The following is a 27891-nucleotide window of genomic DNA, read 5'->3' on the forward strand; positions in this document are numbered from 1 at the left end:
CGCCAACTCTCAGGACAAGAATAAACTCCAGAGGGTTGTTAACTCGGCCTGAGACATCACAGGCACCAGACCTCACTCCATCAATGACATCTACATGAGATGGTGTCTTAAAAAAGCCCTCTATCCTCCAAAATGCTCACCACCCAGGCCATGCCCTCTTCACTTTGCTACCATTGGGGAAAAGGATACAGGAGCCTAAAGACAATCACTCAATGGCCCAAGGACAGCTTCTTCCCTGCTCCCATCTGATTCCTGAATAATCAATGAACCACAATCGTGCACTGCTATATTTATTTTATTTATAGTAATATCACAAGATGGTTATAATATGTAGGTTTGCATTATGATGCTTCCACTAAACACCGGATTTCATGACTTGCTCATGATAATAATTCCTGAATCTGAATTATGTTATAATTAGGCATGATTAATTTTGTTTAAATACAAGATCATAATACATTGATCAGGATTTAGTAAATTGGATAAAAAGTTTATACCTTTTTAATTTTGTTTCCTTCATGTTCCTGCATTTGCGCTAAAACATCATCAACACGTCACTACTTTGTCCCTGGATGGTCATTATCCCTTTCGCACTGGGCGAATCGGCACATAGGCATCAGATGACTCTGGGGATGATACACCCTACCTTGGCAATCCATCCCCAGGGTGATTTGACACCTGCATGCTGATTCACAAGTGTTCACACTGGCTCTTTAACCAGTTTATTGACTGATAATTACTAGGATAAGGTGCCAGTGTGAAAGAGGCTAATGTTGCTTTATAGGTAATGATGTCAGTTTGATTGATTAATTTGAAAAATAGCTTAAATCTCTGAAATATAATTACCATTATTGTAGGCTGAAATTTGGGTAAAATTGAAATTAAAATCAGAATCAGGTTTATTGTCTTGAATGTGTAACAAAATTTGCTGTTTTGCAGTGCGATAAATTATAGTTCTGTTAATACAATTTAAAAATCAATAATTAGTGCATAAAGGTAAGTAGTGTGTCTAGGTTCATTGTCTATTCAGAAATCTGATGCCAGAGGGGAAGAAGCTGTTTTTTTGTAATATTGGGAGTGTGTCTTCAGGCTCCTGTACCTCCTTCCTGATGGTAGCAGTGAGAAAATGGCATGCATTGGATGGTGAGGGTCCTTAAGACACTGCCTCTCAAAGATGTCCTTCATAGTGTGAAGACTAATGCCCATGATAGCACTGGCCGAGTTTATAACCTGCCTTTTTTTTTGTCCAATTCATTAGCACCAGATACTGATGAGTCCAGTCAGAATGCTCTCCACAGTACATCTGTAGAAATTTGCAAGAATCTTTGGTGACATACAAACTCCTTACAAAATCTAGCCGTTGGCGAGTCTTCTTCATGATTGCATTGATGGTATGGCCCCAGGATAGATCTTTACGAAATATTGAAACCCAGGAGTTTGAAGTTCTTTACCCTCTCCATTGCTGACCCCCTCGATGAGGACTGGTTTGTGTTTTCCTGGTTTCCCCTTCCTGAAGCCCACAATCAGTTCCTTAGTTTTGCTAATATTGAATGCATGACCCCACTCAACTCACTGATCTATCACACTCCTGTAGACTTCCTCATTGCTGTCTGTGAATCTGCCGGCAACCATCATTCGCAAATTTGAAGATAGCACTTGAATTGTGCCAAGTCAAACACAGTCATGTATGTTGAGAGAGTAGAGCATTGGGCTAAGCACACATCTTTGAGGTGCACCTGTGTTGATTGTCAGTGAGGAGAAGATGTTGTTACCAATTCACACTGACTGTGGTCTTCCAATGAGCAAGTTAAGGATCCAGTTGCAGAGGGAGGCTTGTGTTTTTATACAATGTCTCTTTGGGACAGGTTCTGGAGAGCATTAAACTTTGCTATTCTGCACTTGTAATGTCATTCCTCTTTAACTTAATATATTTCTCATTACCAAGATCTCACTCCCACCACTCCATCCTGAACATTCAGTTTGAAGCCTTTTTTACAGCTGGTTATTTGGTTTCTAGCTTGATTCAAGTAAAGCTTATCTTAATGGAATAGAACCTCCTCCCAGTATCTTTGCCTTGTGAATTGAAACCCATTTCTTCCTCAGCACCTTTTGAGCCGTGCTACCAATTCTACAATCTTATTTATCCAATGCTGGTTTGCACGTACATGCTGGTTTACATGTAGCCGGTTCACTCGTCTGAGTGCTACTGGTATCATGTAACCCAGTACTACTTGTCACATGGTTGGATGGTTGGTGACTAAACTGGTTCCCCCACCAGGCTTGCCTGGTGCGGAGGGTGCCTAAACACCCTGCAGAATGAAAAACAATATTTGTCAAAGTGTGGACGAACCCTCTCGGAGGGTCAACAGCTATCTAGCAAACATAGAAAGGGCATCCCTTGCATCGAACTTGGTCTGGCAATTCACTGCAACAGAATTCCCCCAGTCGTCTTGGAGCTCATCATGCTGCTGGATCCGGGAGGGGATGTCGAGAGGGTGGGTCTGGACCTATGCAACCCCCTACTTACCTAAAATCCATTCACACACATGCTGTTCCTTTCTGAGGAGTGGGGTATCCTCATATCAAACCCCACAAACTGACTGAAAGGAACCATCATCTTATGGGATGGATAGCCAAAAGAAGACATGTACTGAGGATGTAATCCAGAGATTATTACCTCTGCTTTTTATATTGGTCAGCAGTTACTGAATATACTTTAGCGTAGCTATCTTTTTTGTACTACCTACGTCTTTGGATTCTGCATGGTTCTTTATATTTGTAGCCAGTTATCATTGTATTGCAAGTTTGCAATGTACAAATTGGTTGATGATCTTATATTGCACCATCTTTCTCCCCTTTGTTTTTGCTTTAATCGTACCTCATTCATTGTGAGACACTTGATGTGACAGGAAGGATAAATGGATGTTTCTCTTTAATCTTGGTGAGTGAATTGCCATAGGAGTTGAAACTGTGTTGAAGATGGAGGTCGAAAAGTTGCGTTTACTGGTTGGTGAGATGAGTGCAAGGTGACAAAGCTTCAAGATGCAGAGGAATTTTCTGCCCAAGGAACCAGTAGAGGCTGCCTCATTAACTATATTTAAGGCACAGTTAGATTTTTTCATAGTAAGGGAATTAAGGGTCATGGGAAAAAGGCAAGTAAGTGGAGCTGAGCCCATCACCATTGTCAAGCTTCACAGGCCAGATGGCCGACTTCAGCCGAAGAGGCCTGGCCCAAAATGTTGGTTACCCTTTACTTTCTATAGATCCTGCACTTTTGTGTAAAAACATTCTTCTGGCTCCTAATTATTCTTTGTTCTTATGTCATGAGGCAAATCTGAAAGGGCACTTTATGAATGCAGGTTTTTCTCTTCTCCATTTTAATTTTCCAGCTTCTGATGTTGTGCCGATTTGTTTTTGGCAAAAAAAAAGTACCTACATATATGACAGAAATTATTTTTTGTTTTAATTATTTTATTTAAAATAATTAATTGCACATTTTGAATTGCAGCTGGTGATATGAATATGAAGTACTGAATCTCTTAACATGTATTGTGGATAACTTGACAATGAAAGCTGACTGCTACTTGGATAATTTGAAGCGAGATGAGCAGGATGTAAACCACTTGCTCCATTGTGGGTGTCTCATCAGGGAAATAAATGCAAGTGGCAATTAAAGGGAACTCATTCATATTGATGTGCAAGTAAGATTGAGCTAATAAACATATCAGAATTGAATAAAACAAGATTTTGCTGACCCACAAGTGGATTAAAACTTCAATACTCTAAGAATGGTAATTTATGGATTGAACTGTTTGGCATAGCTGTGTGAATTGAAAACCTAATTTACTAATATGCCGTAATCCGCAGCTGCAATCATCTTTGACAAAAAGGTTAGTTTCTCAGAAGCTAAATGCATTCTGCTGGCAGAACTCGGTGAGTCAAGCAGCATCAATGGGAGAAAAAGAATGTTCAACTTTTTGAGCCAAAGCTCGATTATCAGGAAAGTTGATGAAGGAAAGGCCATGGATGCAGTCAACATGAATTTTAGTAAGGCCTTTAATGAGGTCCTGCATGGGAGGGTAGTCAGGAAGATTCAGTCACTCAGAGTTCATGATGAGGTAGTAAATTGGATTAGACATTGGGTTTATGGGAGAAGTCAGAGAGAGGTAGCTGAAGATTGCCTCTCCGACTGGAGGCCTGTGACTACAGATGTGGCTCAAGGATTGTTGCTGGGTCCATTGTTGTTTGTCATCTATATCAATAATCTGAATGCTAATGTGGTAAATTGGATCAGCAAGATTGCAGATGACTCAAAGATTGGAGGCAGAATGGAAGTGAAGAATGATTTCAAAGCTTGCAGAGGAATCTGAAAAATGAGCTGCAAAGTGGCAGATGGAATTTAATGCCAATAAATGTGAGGTGTTGCACTTGGGAAGGGCAAACCAAAGTAGGGCATGCATGGAAACCGAGGACCATAAGATCAGGATAGGAGCAGAAATAGGCTATTCATCCCATCGAGTTGGCCTCACCATTTAATAGTCTATTTTCCCACAGCCCCACTGCATAGAACACTCAGCACAGTATAGGCCAGGGGTGGCCAAACAGTGGCTCACGAACCACATGCGGCTCTTTGACACATAGTGTGCGGATCGCAACAGTAGCATATATGCTGTTGTATAGGACGATCAGCTAAACCTCAAATTTTTATCTTAAATTTGGGTCGTCCTATACAAAGAGTCTAAAATTCTTACCTTGACAATGAAGTTGCAACTCTGCTACATCTTCTTGCCGGCTCCAACGTAATCTTGCGCATGTCCCGTTAGTTATTTGCAAAGTCTCAGCGCTCCTTCGTGGGATCCAGTGCTGTCGGCTCTGTATAGGCTTTAAATGGTGGTTTATTTTACAATATTCAAATAAAATTTAAACCTTTAAATAATAATTTTTATTAAAATATTGTGATTTGCTTTTAACAGTATCCACTGGTCAGCAGTAAGTGCCAGTTTTTTTTGGGGGGGGGGATGCCTTTTTGAAAATGTATCACTCAACCAACATTTTAGGTGGAAATTCGAGGGTCATCCTGTACACTGTCGTCCTATACAACAGCATGTACAGTGAAGTGGCTGAGAGAGGAATCGTACCAGCCGCTGCTCACAATGGTAGTTTTAGTCAGCATGGTTGCGATCACGTGATCGTGGCTCTCAAACTTCCAAAGTTTATTGTTTGTGGTTCTTATGTTAAGTAAGTTTGGCCATTCCTGGTACAGGCCCTTGATATTGTGCTGACCCTTTAAAAAAAAACCCTCTCTACCCATAACCCTCTATTTTGCTTCCATCTCTTAAGAGTCTCTTAAAATGCCCATAATGTTTCAGCCTCCACCACCATTCCCGGCAAGGCATTTGAGGCACCCAAAACTGTCTGCATAAAAAAAATCTTACCCCTGATATCTCCCTGAACTTCCTTCCCTTCACTTTGTATATATATCCTCTGGTGTTTGCTGTTCCTTGACTTGGAAAAAGGTGTTGGATGTCCACCCTTTCTATGCGTCTCATAATCTTATAGACCTCTATTAAGTCTCCTCTGATCCTTCTACGCTACAAAGAGAAAAATCCCAGTTCTGCTAACCTTGACTCAAGACATTTTTCAATCCAGGTAAGAGCCAGATAAATCTCCTCTGCACCCTCTCCATAGCTTCCACATCCTTCCTATAATGAGGTGAGCAGAATTGAACGCAATACTCTATAAGTATGGTCCCACTAGAGATTTGTAGATTCTTTTGTTACCTTTCCAAATGTTCATAGATCCTATCCCTAAGAATCCTCTCCAGTACTTTTCACACCACTTACGTAAGAATCACCAGTCTATAATTCCCAGGATTCTCCCTATTTTTTAAACAAAGGGACTACATTTGCCATTTTTGAATCCTCCTACTCATTCCCTGTGAAAGATCATAGCAATGGCTCCAGCTATCTCTTCCCTCATTTCCTGCTGCAGCAACCTGGGGTATATCGCACCCAGCCCCAGACTTATCAATTTTGATGTTTTTAATCTCTTCCTTAATCTCCACATCGTCCAGCACAAAAGCCTGTTTCTATACCGACCTCACCCAGATCAAGTTCTTTTTCTCTTGTGAATACTGAAGCACATTTTGCCTCCTTTATCCTTTAGCAGCCCCACCTTCATTCTCATCATCCTTCTGTTCTTCACATGCACATAGAACACCTTGTGGTTCTCCTTAATCCTATAGGCCAAGGCCTTCTCATGCCCCCTTCGAGCTCTCCTAAGACCTTTCTTAAGCTCATTCCTGACTACTGTATACTTCTCATGAGCCCTTCCTTTTTCTTGCTTTCTATATCTAATATATGCTTCCTTCTTCCTCTTAACTAGATCCCTCACCTACTTCGTCAATCATGGTTCCCTTTTCCTACCATTTTTTTCCCTGCCCCAGTGGGGCAAACCTATCCTGAACCCAACACAAATGGTCCCTAAACTTCCTCCACATTAGTTCTGTGCTTTCACCCTTGAATATCTTTTACCAATTTACTCTCGCTAGCTCCTGCCTCATCCCATCATAATTAGCCCTTCCCCAGATAAGCACTTTACCATTTTGTTTGCTTAATTTCACCCCATAACCTTTAGTGCTTTGGCTAATCAAAAACCTATTAATGTCTGCCTTAATTACACCTAACAATTTGGTCTCCACAACCGCCTGTGACATCAAATTCCACAGATGTGCCACCCTCTAGCTAAAGAAATTCCTCTGCTCTCTGTTCTAAGCTGGCATCCTTCAATCCTGAAGTTTTGCCCTCTTGCATTAGGCTGACCCACCATGGGAAATAACTTTTCTACACCTACTCTGTCCGTGCCTTTCAACATTCGAAATGTTTCAATGAGACCCCCGCTTAATTCTCCTAAATTCCAATGAGTACAGGCCAAGAGCCATCAAACATTCCCTATATTATGCTTTTATTCCCTGAATCATCCTTGTGAATCTCCTTTGAACTCTCTCCAATGTCAGCACCTGCTTTCTAAAATAAAGAGTCCAAAACTGCTCACGATACTCCGTGAAGTCTCACCAGTGCTTTCTAAAGCCTCAATATCTGATCGCTGCTCTTACATGAAATGAATGCCAGCATTACATATGCCTTCTTCACCTGCAAGTTTATATTCAGGCTATCCTGCACAGGAGCCCTAGGTCACTTTGCATCTGGGAATTTTCAATTTTTTTTCCACTTTAAAAAAAAGATCTGCCTGTTTATTTCTTCTACCAAAGTGCATTACAGTACACTTAGCAGCATTACATTTCATTTGCCACTTCTCTGCCCATTCTCCAAATCAATATCCTTCTGCAGCCTGCCTGTTTACTCAAAACAACCTACTCTTCTACCTTTGTATCATCTGCAAACTTGGGATCAAAGCCATTTATTCCATAATCTAAACAATTGATATACAAGGTAAACCCCTATGGAATACCACTTACAACTACCAGCCAACTAGAATATGCTCCCTTTATTTTGACTCTCTGCTTCCTGCCAATTAGCCAATGCTATTATTCCATGGGCTCTGATCTTGTTAAGCAGCATCCTATGAGGCACTTTGTCAAAGGCCGTCTGAAAATCCAAATAGACAACATCCACTGCATCTTCTTTATCCAGCCATATCACTAAATCTGAATCTCATTCAACACTGATTGGAGAACTTGATAAAGAAATGCTTTAAAGACACGTGCTCACGTGATGATGAAATAAACACCCTGCATCCAGTTCACATATCAGAGAAGGTCGGTTTGAATGAACAATGGGGAACCACATAACGGTCCTTTTCCGAGATCCTGAGAGCTCTTACTCCTGTGAGTGCATAATGCGTCCACCCACCCACCTCAAAATTGCAGGAGAGGGCAAATTACAGGGAATTTTGACGGCAGTGTGAAAGGCCCGGGAGGTCCTGCTTTCCTGAGAATTTCACCTGGGTCCAAGTAGGGTCACTACTCACCCGCAGTGTGGAAAGGCCCGGGAGGTCCTAGATTCCTGGGCATTTCACCTGGGTTCAAGTAGGGTCACTACTCACCCGCAGTGTGGAAAGGCCTGGGTGGTCCTACTGGTTGATCTGCTTGAGCTTCCCTTTTTATTTGCACAGACTTGGGCCCATCACTTCACTTTTAAACAAAGTGAACTTTTGAAACCAAGCATAGTCCCTGACACTCCAGTTCCTGAGTTCAGGCTCTGCTTTGCTCTGCTTCACTTTTAAATTCCCATGATGTGTGGTAGAACAGAGGGATCTGGGAATCCAGATACCTTTTTCCCTAAAAGTGGGTTTCACAGGTTGATAGAGTCCTTAGGAGAGCTTTTGGCATATTGGCCTTAATAAATTAAAGTATTAGGTATAGTAGATAAGATGGCATGGTGAAATTGTGTAAGACATTGTTGATACCAAATTTAGAGTAGTGTTTGCAGTTTTGGACACTTAACTACAAGAAAGTTATCAAAGAGGAAATTGATCAGGATTTGTTGTTGTGCCTTGAAGAACTGAGTTACAGAGAAAGGTTAAACAGATTAGGACTTTATCTCCTGGAGTGTAGAAGAATGAGGGAGAATTGATAGAGGTATATAAAATTATGGGTGTAGATAGAACAAATACATGCAGCCTTTTTCTACTGAGGTTAAATGAGATGAAACCTAGAGGACAAATGTTAAGGGTGAAAGGGGAAAAGTTTAAATTTTAAAATTCAAACATACAGCACAGAAACAGGCCATTTCAGCCCGTGAGTCCACACCACCAAATTACACCCAATTGGCTTTCAAACTTGGTACGTTTTGAAGGGTGGGAAGAAAGTGGAGCACCTGGAGGAAACCCACGCAGACACAGGGAGAATGTACGAACTCCTTTCAGACAGGGCAGGATTCAAACCCCAGACCCGATCACTGGTAACAGTGTTGCACTAACTGCACCGCATTCAGGGGATTTCTTAATGCAGATGGTGGTGGATGTATGGAAGGAGCTGCCAGCTGAAGTTGTGAATGTGGGCTCGATGTTAACATCTAAGAAAAATTTGGACAGGCACATGGATGGGGGTGGGGGGGGGGATATGGTGCAAGTCAGTGGGACTAGACAGAAGAAATGTTTGACACAGTTTAGAATGGCCAAAGGGCTTGTTCCTAAGCTGTAGTGTTCTGTGGTTCCAAGGTTGAGGAAATGTAGTACAGAGCTAGTGTAAAGAGGAAAGGGCAGAAGCAGAAGGGCAGGGAGCTATAAGGAATTGGTTAACCAAGCAGAGGTGAAACATGATGGACAGAGGCGGAGGAGTGATAACATAGAAATATAGAAACATAGAAGATAGGAGCAGGAGTTGGTCATTGGCCCATTGAATGAGATCATGGCTGATCTTAAAGTTCAGTACCCCGTCCCCGCCTTCTCTCCGTAACCCCTCATTTCCTTATACTGAACAAATATGTCTAATTCCCTCTTAAATATATTCAATGAACCACCCTCTGCTGCTCTCTGTGGCAATGAATTCCACAGATTCACCACCCTCCGGGTCAAGAAATTCCTCCTCATCTCAGTTCTAAATGGTTTGCCTATTATCCTCGGACCATGGCCCCGGGTTCTGGACTCCCCCACCATGGGAAACATCCCTTCCGCATCCATTCTGTCCAGTCCTACCAGAATTTTATAGGTCTCTATGAGATCCTCTCTCAATCTTCTAAACTCCAGTGAGTCCAATCCCAATTTGCGCAATCTTTCCTCCTAAGTTATTCCTGCCATTCCAGGTATCAGCCTGGTGAATCGCCTCTGCACTCCCTCCATTGCAAGAAAGTGCCAGACAAAGGGAGAGAACCAAGGGGTCAGGTGGAGGAAGATGAATCAAGTGGGTGGTTAGAAGACAAAGATTGACTATATGCTGAAATCTGATGAAGGGAGAATAGTGGTAGAAAGAGAGACCAGATGGAACCAAAGGGAAGAGGTTTGTATGTCATTTCTGTAGTTACCCAGATAACCCTTGCAGCCCTTGTTAAATAACAGCCCATTCTCTAGTTCAGAATCAGGATTTATTGTCAAGAATGACATGACATTCGGTGTTTTACGGAAGCATCACTGGGCAAACATTCAGTTTGTAACCAGCTTACAACATTGCTATTAAAAATAAAAAAAAATAATGGTGCACGAGAAGTAAGGCAGTGTCTTTGGTTCATTGATTGTTCAGGAATCTGATGGCAGCTATTCTTGGGCTGTTGTACTCGTCTTTAGTCTCCTTTAGATTTTCCCCAATGGTAGCAGAGTGAAGAGGGAATGGCCTGGGTGGTGGGGTCTTTCAGGCTAGAGGCTGCTTTTTTAAGACAGCATCTCATGTGGATGTCCTCAGTGGAGTGAAATTTGGTGCATTTGGATGATAATAAACAAGAACTTGAATTTGATATACTATCCTCGCCAATCTATCTGTGACACTATTAGCCTGAGGGAGGCAAAGTTGCAACATTTTACCAACAGCACCCTTTGTTTTGATCTTTGATGTTATCGTTATGAAAGATTGAGATTGAACCATCAACAGTAGAATTGGTTCCTCCATAACTTGTAGCTTCTTGGCCATGTTAACTCTCATAGTACTATTACCAACAAGCCAAGTGGCTTGGCTTAAAGTGGGGACAAAACTGGATAAGTTCCAAGTACCAAGAGGTGGTGACAATAGACAGGATAAGTGATCCTGTATCCAGTCAATCAGTTTCAGTGATTAATGGTCAACAACTAACATCTGACCCTAGAAATCCTGACCTGTTTTATTTGTGGAGCTCATTTTGTGATGCAAATGAAATTCTGCATCTTGTATTGACATCTCTTTTAAACTCCTTGGATCTAAAGGAGCTATTTTCTACTATAAATTTGTATCAAAATAAACTTCAATGTTGGGAGCAAGAGAAATTGGAAACAAGATTTGAACTTGACCTTTTCAGGTGAAGATTGGTACTCTACTCTCAGCTTGTTCAATGATTCCTTATTACAATTTAAGGTGGCGCACAGAACTTGTATGTTCAAACTTAAATTATATCTATTTTTATGCAGATATTGATCCACTATGTGAGAAATGTAAAATTTTTGAAGCTTCTCTGATCCATATGTTCTTGGAGTGCCCAAATTTAGAGAGATTCTGGACAGACAATTTCCAAACATTATCAACTATTCTTAAGATTAATTTGGAACCTTGCCCATTAATTATTCTGGTTTTTCTTGTGATTCAGATAACTTATATTGGCATCTCAGGAAAAAGTTTTAGCTTTTACCACGTTGATAGCCAGACGAGCAATTTTATTGAAATGGAAAGACGACTCATCCCCTATTCATATACAGTGGTTATATGATGTAATGTCCTATTTAAGTTTAGAGAAAATTAGATATGATATTAAAGATAGAAAGTTTCAACGTGAAAATTGTGGGGCTCAATTTTATTATAATTGGAAGAATTAACAGTTGTTCATTTAAGGCTAGATGTGGCAAATGTGTTTTGTACACAGAAGGTGTACACTACAAATATATAGAGCCAATACCACTGGAAATGTATAGACTGAACCACACCATGAATATCAAGAAAGCCTTGCACTGTTTTGTATTTCTTGGGCTTTTTACGAATAAAGTTTATTTTTAAATAAAAAAAATTAGGCCCTCAGTAAATGGCAGATGCTGGAAACTCCAATAAAAACGAAATATTGAAAATACTCAGCTGGTCAGCAATTTCTGTTCAATGATAAATATTCTGCTGATTGTAACTGGGGGGAAAAAAAGTACAAGTTAGACCTTAAGTTGCAGAGTATGAATATTCATTATAAATCTTTCATATTTACTATTTTAAAATTAATTGTGTATTCTATTGTAGTCTTTTTTATGAAGTACCTGTTTGGTTGTAGCAAGGTTTTTGGTGCATATGTACATTGTAAAATGCATCTCACAATAAGTTTGTTAACTTTAATGTTATGTGGGGAGGGGTTGGTGGATAGTGATAGGGTGAAACATGGATAAATTCCAGAGGCCATCTAATTACTGGATTAATGCATCAAATTTGACAAAATGCAGGGCCATGGTGTAAGATTATGCAAGTAATGTAAAGTCTTGCAACTATAAAACAGTGCTGTGAAACAGGCTGACAGAAAAGCTGATTTTGAAATGCTGACACATTTTAAAATTCAGTTTGTGTGAAAATACAGATTACACTTTAGCAGCCAATTGATAAACAAATAGCTTAATGGCTAGAGGACACCGTCAGAGAATATCATGCCTTTGCAGAAACAGTGAGAATAAATTATTGGCCATGCATTTAGCATTATCTGATGGTTCTCAGAGGAAAACTTCTACTTTTCATTTTTATTGAAGCTTATTTCTTTTTAAAATATTTTTATTGAGTTTAACATATAAGCATAAATACAGAATTGACAATTATATAATAATTCAAGTAATCACACAGAAAAAAAAGTGAAAAATGTAGGTAAAACTGCATCAATACGTCAAAAACATTGAATTGAAATGATCTCTGCAACCATGTTAAACCCATTTGTTGAAATAACTTCTATTAAAGGAAAAAAAACCTGAAAACTAAAAATAAATCTAATTTATACCTTCCTCTAATCAAGGTCACCTTATAAATTAATTAAAAAAAAATCAATAATGTGGAACCACCAGCGACCCCCGGAGAACAGGCAATGAATAACTGGAGCATAGCAGTACTTTTACATAGCATTTAGTTCCTTCATATCCAGTGGCAGCAAGACCTTAGACTGCAGGCTTCCCCCATAAAGTCTTTGTGTTGACTGCACATATTTCTGCTGGCTGGAATGTGTCATTCAGCAGCTTTCCCTCATGGCATTACATTGAGTGGAAAACCAACACGTTTTGGACAAACCAAAGTGCTTCTTTCACTGAGCTGTTGATCTTCCAGCAGCGTTTGATGTTTGTCTCCATATGCGTCACAGCTGCTTGGGGTGACTCTCGATATGGCCCTTTTCCAGACCTTTTCCAATCTACAGTACACAAATGGGTGATTGTCTCACCTTCATTGTAGGTACCTCCAGTGTAGTATGCGCTGCAGGTGACACGCAGACTGTGAAGGAAGGATTTGGCAGAATGGTTCATCTTACCGTCAGTCAGGCAAGGTCTTGGGCTTGTGGTGAATTCTGGTGATGAGGCATTCTTTCAAATGGTTTTGACAGACTGTCGTGAAACCCATAGAACCCATCATGTCCTTCTCCTGCAAGGCATGCAGGATGTTCTGAACTGATGGCTGACTAATGGAGTTGTGGTCAAAGGTGTTTTACTGAAAGAACTTCTCGATGATAGCCAGGGAGTGCAGCAAGGTCTAACTGAATGGAACACTGAGGCCAGGCCTATTCTTTACAGCATTAGAGAGGTAGAACCTAGGCACAGGTAATCAGTGATAGCACCACTGCCATTACTGTGTCCTCACTGCCCCAGAGTTACTCCCCCTTCTGTATGATGTGCTTTCCCATCAATTTTACCCCTCAATGTCCAGAAGCGGAAGGAACCTAGTCTGTGGACCTTCCCCACAGAGCTCTTGCATTGGCTCTCCGTCACCACATATTCTTGTAGCCTGGAATGTGCCAGATGGCAGCATTCCCTGACTGTGGTGGAAGAGAAACACGTTTCAGGAAGACCAAAGAGATTCTTTGACAGAGTCGATGATCCACAGCGCTGGATGGCTGTCTCTGCATGAACCCCTGGGAACAGCCCATAAATCTGAGAGCCATCTGTTAAGCTGCTGCTGGGGATAAATTGTGTCAAGGACCCTTGCATCCTTCTCCATACACTCTTAGCATATCAACAGGCTGCAAAGAGGTGGGTGACCATCTCTTCCCCATCGTAGTCATCCTAGTGGGAAATGCAAATAATGCACTCCTGTTTTACATTTTTTTGGTTTACAGTGAGAGCCAAGTGATTTCCTCACCTTAAACAAATGCTGGTAAATTGTTGGAAAAAGTTGTGTTTTATCCCTTGTTAATAGCGGCTGTGGCTAAGTCGGAATCAGTAACTGCTCCATTGTTCACTCTAGTAACTCAAGGTTAACTCAAATGCTGTACTATCAGATATTCTATTTTTCAGTGAGGTGCTAACCCATGGCTCTTTTGCTTTGAAAGATTGAAATGGCTATGACATTTGCTTCATAATGAAGCAAAAGAATCACAGAAGTATCCTCCTGCCTGATATTTAAAAAAAACAGTTGTTTTGGGAGAGTGGGGCTTGTTTTATGTAAAATGGTGACTATTAAGTTTCAGAAGTACATTCATTAGTTGTAAAGCACTTCCTTGATATTCTGAAAAGGATACAAAAGGAGTTGTATAAATAAAAATTCAGTAGTTTCCACATTCTGGAATAAATGATCTGAAAATCGGATGCTCTGTTAATGGCATGTAATTTGGAGATGAAATCAGTGATAGGATGTGGAAGTTTTTTCTGTCAATTAGAGATGATGTCATAAATGTGGAATGCCAACCTTTCAGCTTCCAGAATACTGATTTTCATTCTACATCTTGCTGGATCATCTGAACTAGAAAGCAATACTGAGAGGTGCAGCTCCCTGCCAGGAACAAAGAACTGTACCAGACCTCAGATGATTCGAGGTCTCTATTCGAGGGTGGCAAGACAATAGTTGTTGAGGATTACAGTGCGGCAAAAATCAATGTCGTTAAGTAGGTGAAAAGGCTGCACGCGAAGATAATTTTTGAGAGGGCTCATAGCTTGACGATGCCTCTCTGCTGTTGTATGATTGTTTAATGCAGTTGTACAGCTCCTGCATCCACAAGCAGTGACTGAAACTGACGTCCCGTCTCCTGGTGCTGGTATAATGTCCTGATCATAATTTTAAACAATCTTCTCCTCATTTTTTTGTGATGAAATATCAGTTCAGGATTCTGGAGTTGAGCTTGAATGTTGGAATATTAGAAAAAGGGACAAATCATTTCACTCCTTAAATCTGTTCTGGCATAAAGCGAAATCACAGCAAAGAAGTCCATCCAACTACCTTGTTTCTGTTGCCATTAACATTTAGCATTCAAAATGATACTAGTGTTAAAATTTGCAGTTCATCAGCTTTGAGTTCCAAGATGTGAGCACTGTAAGAAAACTAAAGGGTCATGGGTGTGAGGTCGGGAGGGATTAGATTGGGCTGAAGCTCAAGTTCTATTTTATTTACCATTTAATTGTACAAGTACATCCCAATGAAACAGAGTTCTTCAGTCCTTGGTGCAAAACACACAACTAGATATAACACACATACAGGCAAGAAATACATGCAGGACAAATGTACAGATTCAAAAATAAATAAATATTGTTTAATCAGTAGTAGAACCTTGGATGGTTAGTGTGAGCAGTTCACCTAGTCATTCAGCAGCCTCACTGCCCGTGTGGAGAAGCTGTTCCTCAGTATAATGGTGCTGGCTCTAATCCTCGTGCATCTCTTTCTTGGCAGGAAAAACTGAAAGACACTGTGTGTGGGGTGGAAGGGGTCCTCAACGATTTTGCTTGCCCTCTTCAGACAACGATCGCTGTAGATTACATCAGTGGGGAGCAGGGAGACCCCATTGATCCTCTCAGTCACTCTTATAGGCCTCTAATCCACTTCTCTACTGCAACTGAACTACACTGTGATGGAGCTGGCCAGGATGTTCTTGATGGAGCCAGCACCACTATGCTGAGAAACAGTTTCCTCCCACGGGCAGCGAGGCTGCTGAATGACTAAATGAACTGCTCACACTAACCATCCAAGGTTCTACTACTGATTAAACAATATTTATTTATTTTTGTAGAAGGTTGACATGATGGTGGCTGGTCGTTTTTCCCGCTTCAGTCTTCTCAGGAAGTGCAGTTGCTGTTGCGCCTTCCTGCCAAGTGTGGAAATTTGTGGGTCCAGGATAGGTCACTTGTTAAATGGACTTCAAGGAATTTGGTGCTCTCTACAACCCATTATTAATGGGTACTGGAGGGTTTTTGTTCCTGGACTTCCTGAAGTCCACGATCATCTCCTTCATCTTGTCCACATTGAGACTCATTGTTATTCTTACAATATATCACAAGATTTTCCACCTCTTCTCTGTAGCACGACTCATTGTTGCTGATGAAGGGCCTGAACTGTGCTGTAATGTTCTATGTTCTAATGTGGTAGGGCAGAGAGTTGCATCCAGATTAGTGACCGTGCTTTGAAAAAATCTCATTTGTTGTGAAATACTTCAGTGTGTACTGAGGATTTGAGAAAGTATTAAGACCGATGAATCGTTTGGGAAGCTGTATGGGTGCGTGCAAAACTTGATGTAAATGCTCCTTTCCGATTCTACTCCAGGTCATTTTTCTGGATTTATAAAAAAGTGTCTTGGTATGAATTCTGACAAGTTTAAAAATATCATTAATTGTGGATCTGATTTTTTTTTAAAATATTTTTTTTCACACTATGAACCATATCAACCAAAATATGTACAAATGTACCTCATTAAATTTACACAGTGGTCTTTTCTCCCTTTATTTTCCCCCTTTCCCCCCCTCCCCTCGACCCACCCCCCTCCAAAACCCATAAATATTCAACATATACAATACAATAAAACCAAAAGACAATATCTTCACACAAAGAAAAATAAACAAGAAAAATGCCTCATCTATTTATTACACACTGAATCTAGTCGTTTTATCTTCTTATCATTTTCATTCTCATTTTAGGGGATGGAGGTCATAGGCAAGCTCTTTCTGATATGTATGGTTCCCAAATTTGTTCAAACTTTGTGACTTTATTTTTTTAATTATATGTTATTTTTTCCAATGGAATACATTTATTCATTTCCATGTACCATTGCTGTACTCTCATGCTCTCTTCCATTTTCCAAGTTGACATTTTATATATATTTTTCTATCGCTAAGGGTATCATAATGAATTTTTTTTGCACTTTATCCAATTTGAGGCCTAATTCTCTACTTCTTATGTTACTTAAAAGAAATATCTCTGGTTTTTTTGGTATGTTATTTTTTGTAATTTTATTTACTAACCTGATTTAATTCTTCCCAAAACGTATTTGTTTTCCCATTTCCCTCTTACAGCGAAAACATCTATCCAATAATGCTGAATCCCATTTTTTAAATTTTTGAGGAGAGATATATACCCTGTGTAACCAATTATACTGTATCATGCGTAACTTGGTGTTTATTGTATTCTTCATAGTTCCAGAACATAACTTTTCCCACACTTCATTTATTTAAATCTTCGTTTAGATCCTTTTCTCACTTCTGCTTAGGTTTATAGTTTATTTCATTTTCCTTATCTTGCAGCTTATTGTACATGTTGGTTATAAATCTTTTAATTATCTTTGTGTCTGTAATTACATATTCAAAGCTGCTTCCTTCAGGTAATCTCAAGCTGTTTCCCAATTTATCCTTTAAATAAGCTTTCGATTGATGATATGCAAACATTGTACCATGAGTTATTCCATATTTGTACTTCAACTGTTCAAATGTTAATAAATTATTTCCCAAAAAACAGTTTTCTATTCTTTTGAATCCTTTTCTCTCCCTTTCTCTAAAGGAAAGGTTGTCTATTGTAAAAGGGATTAGAGGGTTTTGCATCAATAACAATTTTGGTATTTGGTAATTTGTTTTTTTCCTTTCTAAGTGGATCTTCTTCCATATATTAAGTAAATGATGCAATACTGGTGAGCTTTTATATTGCACCAGCTTTTCATCTCACTTATAAAGTATATGTTCCGGTACTTTCTCCCCTTGTCAGGTAAAAATCTGATAAATACCTCAATTGTGCAGCTCTATAATAATTTCTAAAATTTGGTAACTGTAAACCACCTTGATTATTTGCTAATTCATCTAATGCTCCCCTTGGATTCCTCCCTTTCCACAAGAATTTCCTTATTATTCTCTTTAGATCCTTAAAGAATTTTTCTGTTAAGTGAATTGGTAATGTTTGAAATAAGTATTGTATCCTTGGGAACACATTCATTTTAATGCAGTTTACCCTCCCTATCAACGTTAGCGGTAATTCTTTCCAATGTTTCAAGTCTTCCTGCAATTTCTTTATTAGTGGCTGATAATTTAGTCTGTACAAGTGGCTTAAGTTATTATCTAACCTGATCCCTAGGTATCGGATTGCTTGTGCTTGCCATTTAAACAGTGATTCTTTTTTAAATTATGTATAATCTGCGTTACTTATTGGCATCACTCCACTTTTATTTGCATTGATTTTGTACCTAGATATTTCTTCAATTTCTTATGTAATTCTTTTATTGATATCTCTATTTCTGTTAAGTATACTATAATGCCATCTGCAAATAAGCTGATTTTATATTCCTTCTCCTTTATTTTTATCCCTTTTATTTTATTTTCTGTTTTTATCAGTTCTGCCAATGGTTCTATTGCTAAGGCGAACAATGAGGGGGATAGTGGACATCCCTGTCTAGTTGACCTACTTAATTTAAATTGATTCGAAACATATCCATTTACTGCTACTTTCCCCAACAGTCCATTACACAATGCTTTAATCCAATTTATATATTTTTCTGGTAGACTGAACTTCTGTAATATTTTAAATAAGTAGTTCCACTCTACTCCGTCAAAAGCTTTTTCTGCAACTAAAGCAACAGCCGCTGTTGGTTTCTTATTTGCTTGAACTGCATGAAATAGATTAATAAATTTACAGACATTGTCTGCTGTTCATCTTTTCTTAATAAATCCAGTTTGATCTTGTTTTACTATTTTAGGTACACAATTGGCCAATCTGTTTGCTAATAATTTTGCTATTATAGTCTGAGTTAAGTAGAGATATTGGTCTATATGATACTGGTGTTAGTGGATCCTTCCCAGTCTTTGGTATTACTGTAATTATTGCTGTCTTACATGAATCTGGCAAATTTTGTGTTTCTTCTGTCTGGTTCATTACTTCCAGGAGAGGGGGAATTAATAACTCTTTAAATGTTTTATAAAATTCTATTGGAAATCCATCCTCTCCTGGTGTTTTATTGTTCGGCAGCTTTTTTAATATATCCTGTACTTCCTCTATTTCAAATGGTTTTATTAGTTTGTTTTGTTTCTCTTCTTGCAATTTCAGCAGTTCAATTTTAGCTAAAAATTCCTCTGTTTTATCATCTTTTCCCCTCATTTTCAGTTGTTCATAAGATTCCTTAAAATTTTCATTATTCTCTGTTGGGTTATATGTAATTTGTTTGTCCTTTTTCCTTGATGGCAGTATCGTTCTTTTAACTTGTTCTCTTTTAAGTTGCCAGGCTAATATTCTATGTGTTTTTTCTCCCATTTCATAATACTTTTGCTTTGTTTTCATTATGTTCTTCTCCACCTTGTACATTTGTAATGTTCCGTATTTAATTTTTTTGTCGGCCAAATTCTCTGCTTTTTGTTATATCATCCCATTTTACTAATTCCTTTTCTGTACTTACTATCTCCCTTTCCAACTGCTCTATTTCCCGATTGTAATCCTTATTCATCTTCGTCACATAACTTATTATCTGCCCTCTAATGAAGGCTTTCATTGCATCCCATAACATAAATTTGTCTTTCACTGATCTTGTGTTTATTTCAAAATATGTTTTCATTTGGCATTCAAAAAACTCCCTGACTTTTAAGTAGCATGGAGTTTAATCTCCATCTATATGTTCTTAGTGGGATGTCCTCCAGTTCTATTGCTAATATTAGGGGTGAATGATCTGATAGTAGTCTAGCTTTATACTCAGTTTTCCTAACTCTCCCTTGAATATGGGCTGACAACAAAAACATATCAATCCTTGAGTAAGTTTTGTGTCTATTCAAATAATATGAAAATTCCTTCTCTCTTGGGTGTTGCCTCCTCCATATATCCATGATTCATTTCCTGCATTGATTTAACCATAAATTTGGCTAATTTATTCTTTTTACTTGTCTTTTGTCCAGTTTTATCTAACATTGGGTCCAAATTAAGGTTAAAATCCCCTCCTATCAATATATTTCCTTGTGTGTCTGCAATCTTCAAAAAAATATCCTGCATGAACTTTTGATCCTCCTTGTTAGGTGGATATATATTGAGCAAATTCCAAAATTCTGAGTATATCTGACACTTTATCATTGCATACCTCCCTGCAGGATCTATTATTTGCTCCTCTATTTTGATTGGTACATTTTTGTTAACTAGTATGACTACACCTCTAGCTTTTGAATTATAGGATGCTGCAGTTAAATGTCCTACCCAGTCTCTCTTTAGCTTGTTATGTTCTGCTTCAGTTAGATGGATTTCCTACACAAATGCTATATCTATTTTTTCCTTCCTCAATAAATTTAGTAACCTCTTCCTTTTAATTTGGTTATGTATTCCATTAATGTTTATAGTCATATAGTTCAACATGGCTATTTTATATCTTGCATACACCTCTTTTCCACCTCTTTGCCACCTCCAACCCCCTTTTCCCCATTTTCATCTCTTAGTTTTCTCTTATTATACTTAATGTACGAAAACACATTTAAGACATAAAGTACCTCCGCAGTTCCCACATCCACTAATACCTTAACCTCAAAAGTCCCCCCCCTCTCTGAGTTGCCTCATATCCCTTGGCAGGCAAAATGTGATCTTTTTCGCAGCGTCAATTGATTTTGCAGTGATGGTTATTCCTCCTCTACCCAGCCCTCTCCAGAAAACACTTTTTTTAACACATATAACAAAGCTCTCTCTTTTTCCCCCCTTACTCCCTTCTCTTTTCCCTCTTTAGTTCTTTACATATACATTGTTTTTACATCTTTATATATATACTTTATCGTCATTCTTCATTCTTGTTACATCTCTTCATCTCTTTTCCTGTCATGGAAACGTTCTGTGAATTCTTGCGCTTTCTCCGGATTCGAGAACAGTCTGTTTTGCTCCCTGGGTATAAATATTTTAAGCACGGCTGGATGTCTTAACATGAATTTGTAACCTTTTTCACATAAAATCGATTTCGCTGTGTTAAACTCTTACTTCCTCTTTCAGAGTTCAAAACTTACGTCTGGATAAAAAAATACTTTTTGACCCTAGTATTCCGATGGTTTATTATCTTCTCCACTTTATTCCTTGCCCGTTCCAGTATATTTTCTCTTGTCGTGTATCTGAAAAAGTTTACTAAGATGGATCTTGGTTTTTGATGTGCCTGTGGTTTCGGAGCTAATGCTCTGTGTGCCCATTCTATTTCCATTTCTTCCTGCATTTCTGTCGTTCCCAGGACCTTTGGGATCCATCTGTTATAAATTCCTTCATGTCAGTGCCTTCTTCACCCACCTTCAGGCCCACTATTTTTATGTTGTTTCGCCTACTATAATTTTCCAACATATCAATTTTCTGAGATAACTCTTTTGTCTCTTTAATTTTTTGTCACTTTCTTCCAATTTTTCTCTTAAGTCATTTACTTCCATTTCTATAGCCGTTTCCCACTCTTCCACATTCTCTACTCTTTTCCCTATTTCTGTCATTACCAGTTCTAACCTTTGCATTTCTGTTCTTTTCATTTTCTTTTTAATTGCATTAAACTCTAATAATACCCATTCTTTTAGTGATCTCGTTGGTTCTTCAAAAAATACTTTATCTATATTCTGTTCATCAGTTTTACCTTCTATTTCTCTGTGAAGATCTTGGTCTTCTTCTGTGTCTGTACCTGTGTTTGTGTCTTCTTCTCTTCTTTTTGTCTGTGTCTCTTCTGTTTTTCCTGATGAACTGCTTGTATCTCTTTGTCAGGCCTCTTCTTGCTGGGCCTCTTGCTGTTGGTCCTCCCCTCCTGGGCTGCTCGTCTGTTGTGCTTCCTGATGTTGATCTTCTTGTCAGTGATCCCTCTGTCTATCTCCCTCGTCTGTTTCATCGTTCCCTCTTCTGCTGTCTTCTTCATCCTTCAGCTGAGCGCCCTGGTGTCAGGCGTCCCTCATCTGTTCGCTCTGTGACAGCCCGCTCCTCTGCTGAGCCCCCCTCCCGCCGGTGTCCTCTTCCTCCTCTGATTGCACACTTCTGTTTGGCTCCGAGAGCCATTTTTGTAGTCCAGCAGCTGGTGGGTCACGACTCTGCAGGGCAGCACTGACCTCACAGGTCGGGCGTTCCTCGTCACCACTTCGTCCTGTTCCTTCGTGCAGGTAAGGCCTTCTTCTTTCTTCTCCAGTGACTTTTCTACTTTTTTTCATTTGTTTTTCCATTCTTCTTCTTGGAAGCCATCTTCTTTCTCTTTATCTTCTATTTCTTATATTTTATTTTTGTTATGCTTTGCTTTTTCCTAACTTTTTTCCTATTTTCCTGGAGAGGGCTGCTTTTCTCGACCGGCCACTACTCCATCACGTGACTCCTCCCGATCTGATTTCTTTACATGATTTATTATTGCTTATTCCCATCTCTCCATGCCTTCAAAGGACCCCCATGAGAAACTTGTTCAGAAATTCATGAGGCATGGGATCCATGGAATCTTGGCTGTGTGGATTCAAAATGAGCTTACCTGTAGAAAGCACAGAGTCGTGGACATAAAGTATTCTGCCTGGAGATCAGTGACTAGAGGAGCTACAAAGGGATCAGTTCTGCGACCTTGTTCTTTGTGATTTTTATAAATGACCCAGATGAAGACGTAGAAGGATGGGTCAATATGTTTGCAGATGATATGAAGGTTAGATGAGTTATGTATAATGTTGAGGATTGTCATAGGTTACAAAATGATATAGACAGAATGCAGAGTTTGGTGGAAAATTGGCAGATTGAGTTCAATCCAGATAAGTGTGAGGGAATGCATTTTGGAAGGTCAAACCTGAAGGCTGAGTACAGGATGGATGATTAGTAGTATGGAAGAACAGAGAGAACTTGGGGTCCAAATCCATACATCTCTCAAAGTTGCCACATAGGCTAATAGGATAGTTAAGGAGGCCTATGGATGCTGGGCTTCATAAATTGGAGGATTGAGTTCAAGAGTTGAGAGGTCATATTGCAACTCTGTTAGTCTCTGGTGAGACCGCACTTGGAGTATTGTGTTCAGTTCTGGTCACCTCATTCTAGGAAGGATGTGGATGCTATTGAGAGGGTGCAGAGGAAATTTACCAGGATGTGGCTTGGATTTGAAAATATGTCTATGAGACAATGAGAACTAGGGATTTTCTCTTTGGAGCAAAGAAGGATGAGAGTAGACTTAATAGAGGTCCACAGGATTCTGAGAAGATTAGATAGGATGGACAGCCAGCACCTTTTTTCCATGGCAGGAATAGCAAACACTATTGTACAAAGTGGTGTGAAAGTTCAGGGGAGACAGCAGGGGTAATATTTTTAACAGAGTTGTGGATGTCTGGAATACCTTGCCTGGGGTGGTGGTCGATGTCGAAACATTAGGGCATTTGAGAGACTCTTAGAAGGAAGAAAAATAGGAAGAGATAGGAAGGGTTTATTGTTTTTTTTCTTGCAGGAATAAATAGGTCACCGCAACGTCGAGGGCCAATGGGCCTCTACTGTGCTGTAGTGTTCTGTGTTCTAAAGAAAACATTGTTTTCTTCAAACACATTTCCTTTTCATAGTTACATTTACAGCACAGCGACAGACCCAAAAATGCCCAATTGGCATACACCCCTGATTCGTTTTTGAACAGTGGGAGAAAACCGGAGCACTTGGAGGAAACCCACGCAGACACGGGGATAACCTACAAACTCCTTACAGTCAGCTTGGAATTCAACTCCCAGACACTGGCGCTGAAACAATGTTGCACTAACTGTGCCACACTTAGTTGTTGATCTTCCCTATTTCCTGGGTCACTTTGTCTTACATTTCTCTATTTCTCAGTGACAAAGATCTTCATACCCCACCATCATTCCTTAATTATGTTTCACCATCTCAAATTTTATTTTGGAATTTTGTATATCATTTAGATTTAGATTTCAGATTTATTGTCAGAGTATATACATAACATCACATACCACTCATGAGTTTCTTTTTCCTGTGGGGCAGGCAGAATTACCACTTATTGGTATTGCAAAAAAAAATAGTACACAACATATACATGAAAACAAATAAAGAACTAGCTAGGGAGTGGCACAGTTAGTATAGTGGTTGCAGCGCCAGCAATTGGGACCGGGGTTTGAATCCATCGCTGTCTGTAAGGAGTTTGTATGTTCTCCCCGTATCTACATGAGTTTACCCCGGGGGCTCCGGTTTTCTTCCACCATTCTAAATGAACTGGGGGTGTAAGTTAATTGAATGTAAATTGGGAGGCATGGATTCATGGGCTGGATGGTGGGAAGGGTTTTGTCTGTGATATCCTGGGATGTGGCCACTACTTTTTTGAGCCTTTACACTCAGGGGTATTGGTGTCCCCATACCATACTGTTATGCAGCCGGTCAGCATACTTTAGAAATTTGCCACAGTTAATGGCATCAGACCAAACCTCTGCAAACTCCTGAGGAAGTAGAGACGCTAACATGCTTTCTTGACGATGCCATTAGTGTGTTGGGTTTAGGAAAGATCCTCCAAGATAATGCCTCCCAAGAACTTAAAATTTGCTCACCCTCTCCACCTTGATCCCCTAATGATCACTGGATGGTATACCTCTGGCTTTCCCTTCTTGAAGTCAACAATCAGCTCCTTAGTTTTGGTGACATTGAGTGCAAGATTATTGTTGATGCACCATTCAGCCAAATTTTCAATCTCTTCGTTAGGTGAATGTGCGTTGGGTGGATTCCAAAGCTCCGAATGTATCTGGCATTTTATCATTGCATGTCTCCCTGCTGGATCTATTATTTCCTCTTCTATTTTAAATGGCACATTTTTACTAATTAATATAGCTACTCCTCTTGCAAAAGAAGGCTTTTAGTATGCTGGCCTTTATCAATCATTGCATGGAATATAGGAGTTGGGAGGTGATGTTGAGATTGTATAAGACGTTGGTGCGGCCTAATTTGGAGTTCTGTGTGCAGTTCTGGTCGCCTAATTATAGGAAGGATATAAACAGAGTGGAGAGAGTGCAGAGAAGGTTTACCAGAATGTTACCTGGGTTTAAGCATCTAGAGTATAGGGAGAGATTGGACAGATTAGGTCTTTATTCTTTGGAGCGTAGAAGGTTGAGAGGGGATTTGATAGAAGTATTTAAGATTATGAAAGGGATAGACAGAGTGGATGTGGATAGACTATTTCCGTTAAGAGGAGGAAAGATTAAAACAAGAGGACATGAGTTAAGAATTAAGGGGCAGAGGTTTAGAGGTAACATGAGGGGGAACTTCTTTACTCAGAGAGTGGTAGCCGTGTGGAATGATCTTCCAGGAGAAATAGTGGCGGCGGAGTCAATTGTATTATTTAAGAAAAGGTTGGACAGGTATATGGATGAGAAGAAGATGGAGGTTTATGGGCATTGTGCAGGGAGGTGGGACTAGAAAGGGGTGTTTGGTTCGGTGCGGACTAGAAGGGCCTAATGGCCTGTTTCCGTGCTGTAATTGTTATGTTAATGTTAATAATGTTAATCTATACTGTATGCTGACTCATCACCTTTCTTGGAGAGGATACCGCCTCGGAACATCAGGTGCTGTCGGTTTCTGTGAGGGTGCTGGACAAAGGGTCAACTCTGTAGACAAAAATTTCTCTAACTTTACTGTAGACTTATTCCAGTCTTACTGTAGACTAAAGTTAAAGAATTTCTTGTATATTACATTCTATATGTAGAATTATGTGACAGTAATGAAACTGTTACCGTTACCTTTTATGTAACCCAGTACCATGGTATCATTGGAAAATTTATAGATGGTGTTATTGTCGTACCGAGGCACACAGTCATTGGTGTAAAGCAGTTGTGTACTTTTTTCTTTCCACTCACATACCACTTTAAGTATTCCCTTTGCCACAGGTGCTCTGTGTTTAGTGATTAGTGGGTGTTATGTGGGTGGAAAGAAAATGTTTGAAAACCACAGTTTTAACCGTACCAAATTGACTTGTTATGTGCATGGTTTCATAACTCCAAAGGAAATGGGCCAATGACAATTTTTCTCAAGCCAAGTATTTCAATAACAATTGGGTCTAGAGCAGTGATTCTCAACCTTTCCTTCCCACTCACATAGTAGATTAGAGACGAGGGCTAAGAACCCAGCCTTGTGGTGCTCTGCTACTGATGGAGATTGTGAGGGAGATGTTCTTACCAATCTTCATTGATTATGATCTGGAGGTGAGGAAAACCATGATCCAATTACACAGTGGGGTGTATAATACTCAATATATTTTCCATGATTGATGGTAAGTGTTTGCTTTTTCTCCTCCTTCCCTCTTTTCCCAGCATTACTGAATGGCCACTTTCGCGCCTGACAATCCAGCTGATTGGCGAACATACAAGAAGTGTCTGTGTCTTCTCTTAGCTCAGTGATCTGTTTATGTCTAATACTCTGCTTTACTTTCAACATTTTCTATGTTAAATTCCTGGCATTTGCAATGTTCTTGATTTATGTTAATGTGAAGGTATTTTTGCATAAACAGTGTAATTTGGCAGCAAATTAGATTCAGCAAGATTAGATCATGTAATATGATATTGCACTCTCCATGATCTCTAATACTCAGAGAATTGAATGGAGCTTACAAATCAGAAATATGCACAACTTGTCCATTCATTGCAGCTGATATATCCCAATGTTTGTATCTCAGATCATGAATCGAGCCTCCTATCCACCTTTATATTAACCTAAATTAGCTATGTTTCTATCATTTGTTCAATCTAACTTAATTTTGAATTCTGTGCTTCTTTTAAATCCAATAATGCTTGGCACCTCAATTTCATGGGTCTGCAAGTTACATTTTCCACTCATTCTCTGAATTTCTTTTTGGATTTACTGAATTTCTTATTGGATTTCCAATAAGTGGAAACATAATTGTTGCCTGTAATTAATTAGACATTACCATATTATAAGTATTTCTTTATTGCATTGTTAAATTTCAGTGGAAATATCATAATTATTAGTATCAGAGTCGAAAATCCAATTCTTGTGCTGGTGTCATTTGTTGAAAACGATGGAATTTGTAAAATTCAAGCCATGGTCTTTCATGATTTATGGACTTGGTAGCTTGATTTGACATTGAAGAGGTTTTTAAAAATCTGATGTATTCTAGAATTATTTGATGGAGGGACCAAATGGCCTGTTGCAGTTCATCAGTTAATATATATTGTTTATGATTTGGAGGCTTGACCATAAGTTGGAGTTGTCATTTATTGTAGTAAATTTTGATGAAAATCAAAGGAGCAGTTCTGGTAAAAATGAGAAAGTTGTGTTCTTACCTCCTGACTCTCGTCTTGTCTGACAGTGGGTGTGACTCACCATCTGTACTGTGCAGATTGAACAATAGACTGACTTGGAATGACCTGGGCAATAATGCTAAGTTTTTTTTTGCAAAATTACACTCAAAAATAATGGAGAAGCTACTATCTTTGAGAAAACCAAATCAAATTGATATGAAGGTCTCCCTGATAAAAGTTGCTGTGTGTTCTTAAAACTTTAGATCTATCCTCAGATTCCCTTGTGCTAAAAATTTTGTTTTTCCTGTGAAATGGATATTAGCTTGCAGGCATGACTGTTTAATTGCTCATAACGTGTCATAATAGATTATGAAATGTATTTATTATTACATAACTGAAAAATAGTGAATTCTGTTAAAAATAATTTTAATAGCAAAATTTTCACTGGCTTTTCATTTTTACTAATGTTAGTTACATATTATAAACCATTTAATAAAGTCATTTATTTCAAGATCGTTACTAAATCGAACAAGCTTTCAGATTCCCCTGAGACTAGCGCACAAGCTAATTATGCTGCAAAATTGACTACAAATTGCTGCAATAAAATCTAAATAACATTTACAAATTTGACGGTAATGAAATCATTCAGAAGCTATTATATACTTGTTATCCTGTACTGAAATCAAT

General features: G+C 39.1%; 1 protein-coding gene and 1 long non-coding RNA gene across 11 annotated transcripts in view; one reads left to right on the plus strand and one right to left on the minus strand.

Annotated features, from left to right (window-relative positions):
* Positions 1 to 27496, minus strand: part of LOC138758846 (uncharacterized) — a 28740-nt gene extending 1244 nt beyond the window's left edge. Inside the window, exons 1-2 of the long non-coding RNA XR_011354501.1 lie at positions 27247 to 27496; positions 4752 to 4881 (exon numbers count right to left, since the gene is read on the minus strand). This is a non-coding gene — a long non-coding RNA (uncharacterized lncRNA). The remainder of the gene's footprint in view (positions 1 to 4751; positions 4882 to 27246) is intronic.
* mad1l1 (mitotic arrest deficient 1 like 1) overlaps positions 1 to 27891 on the plus strand; it is a 1066498-nt gene that overhangs the window by 138207 nt on the left and 900400 nt on the right. The window lies entirely within an intron of this gene.

This window comes from Narcine bancroftii, chromosome 3 (assembly GCF_036971445.1).
Source record: "Narcine bancroftii isolate sNarBan1 chromosome 3, sNarBan1.hap1, whole genome shotgun sequence".
NCBI classification, from domain to species: Eukaryota; Metazoa; Chordata; class Chondrichthyes; order Torpediniformes; family Narcinidae; genus Narcine; species Narcine bancroftii.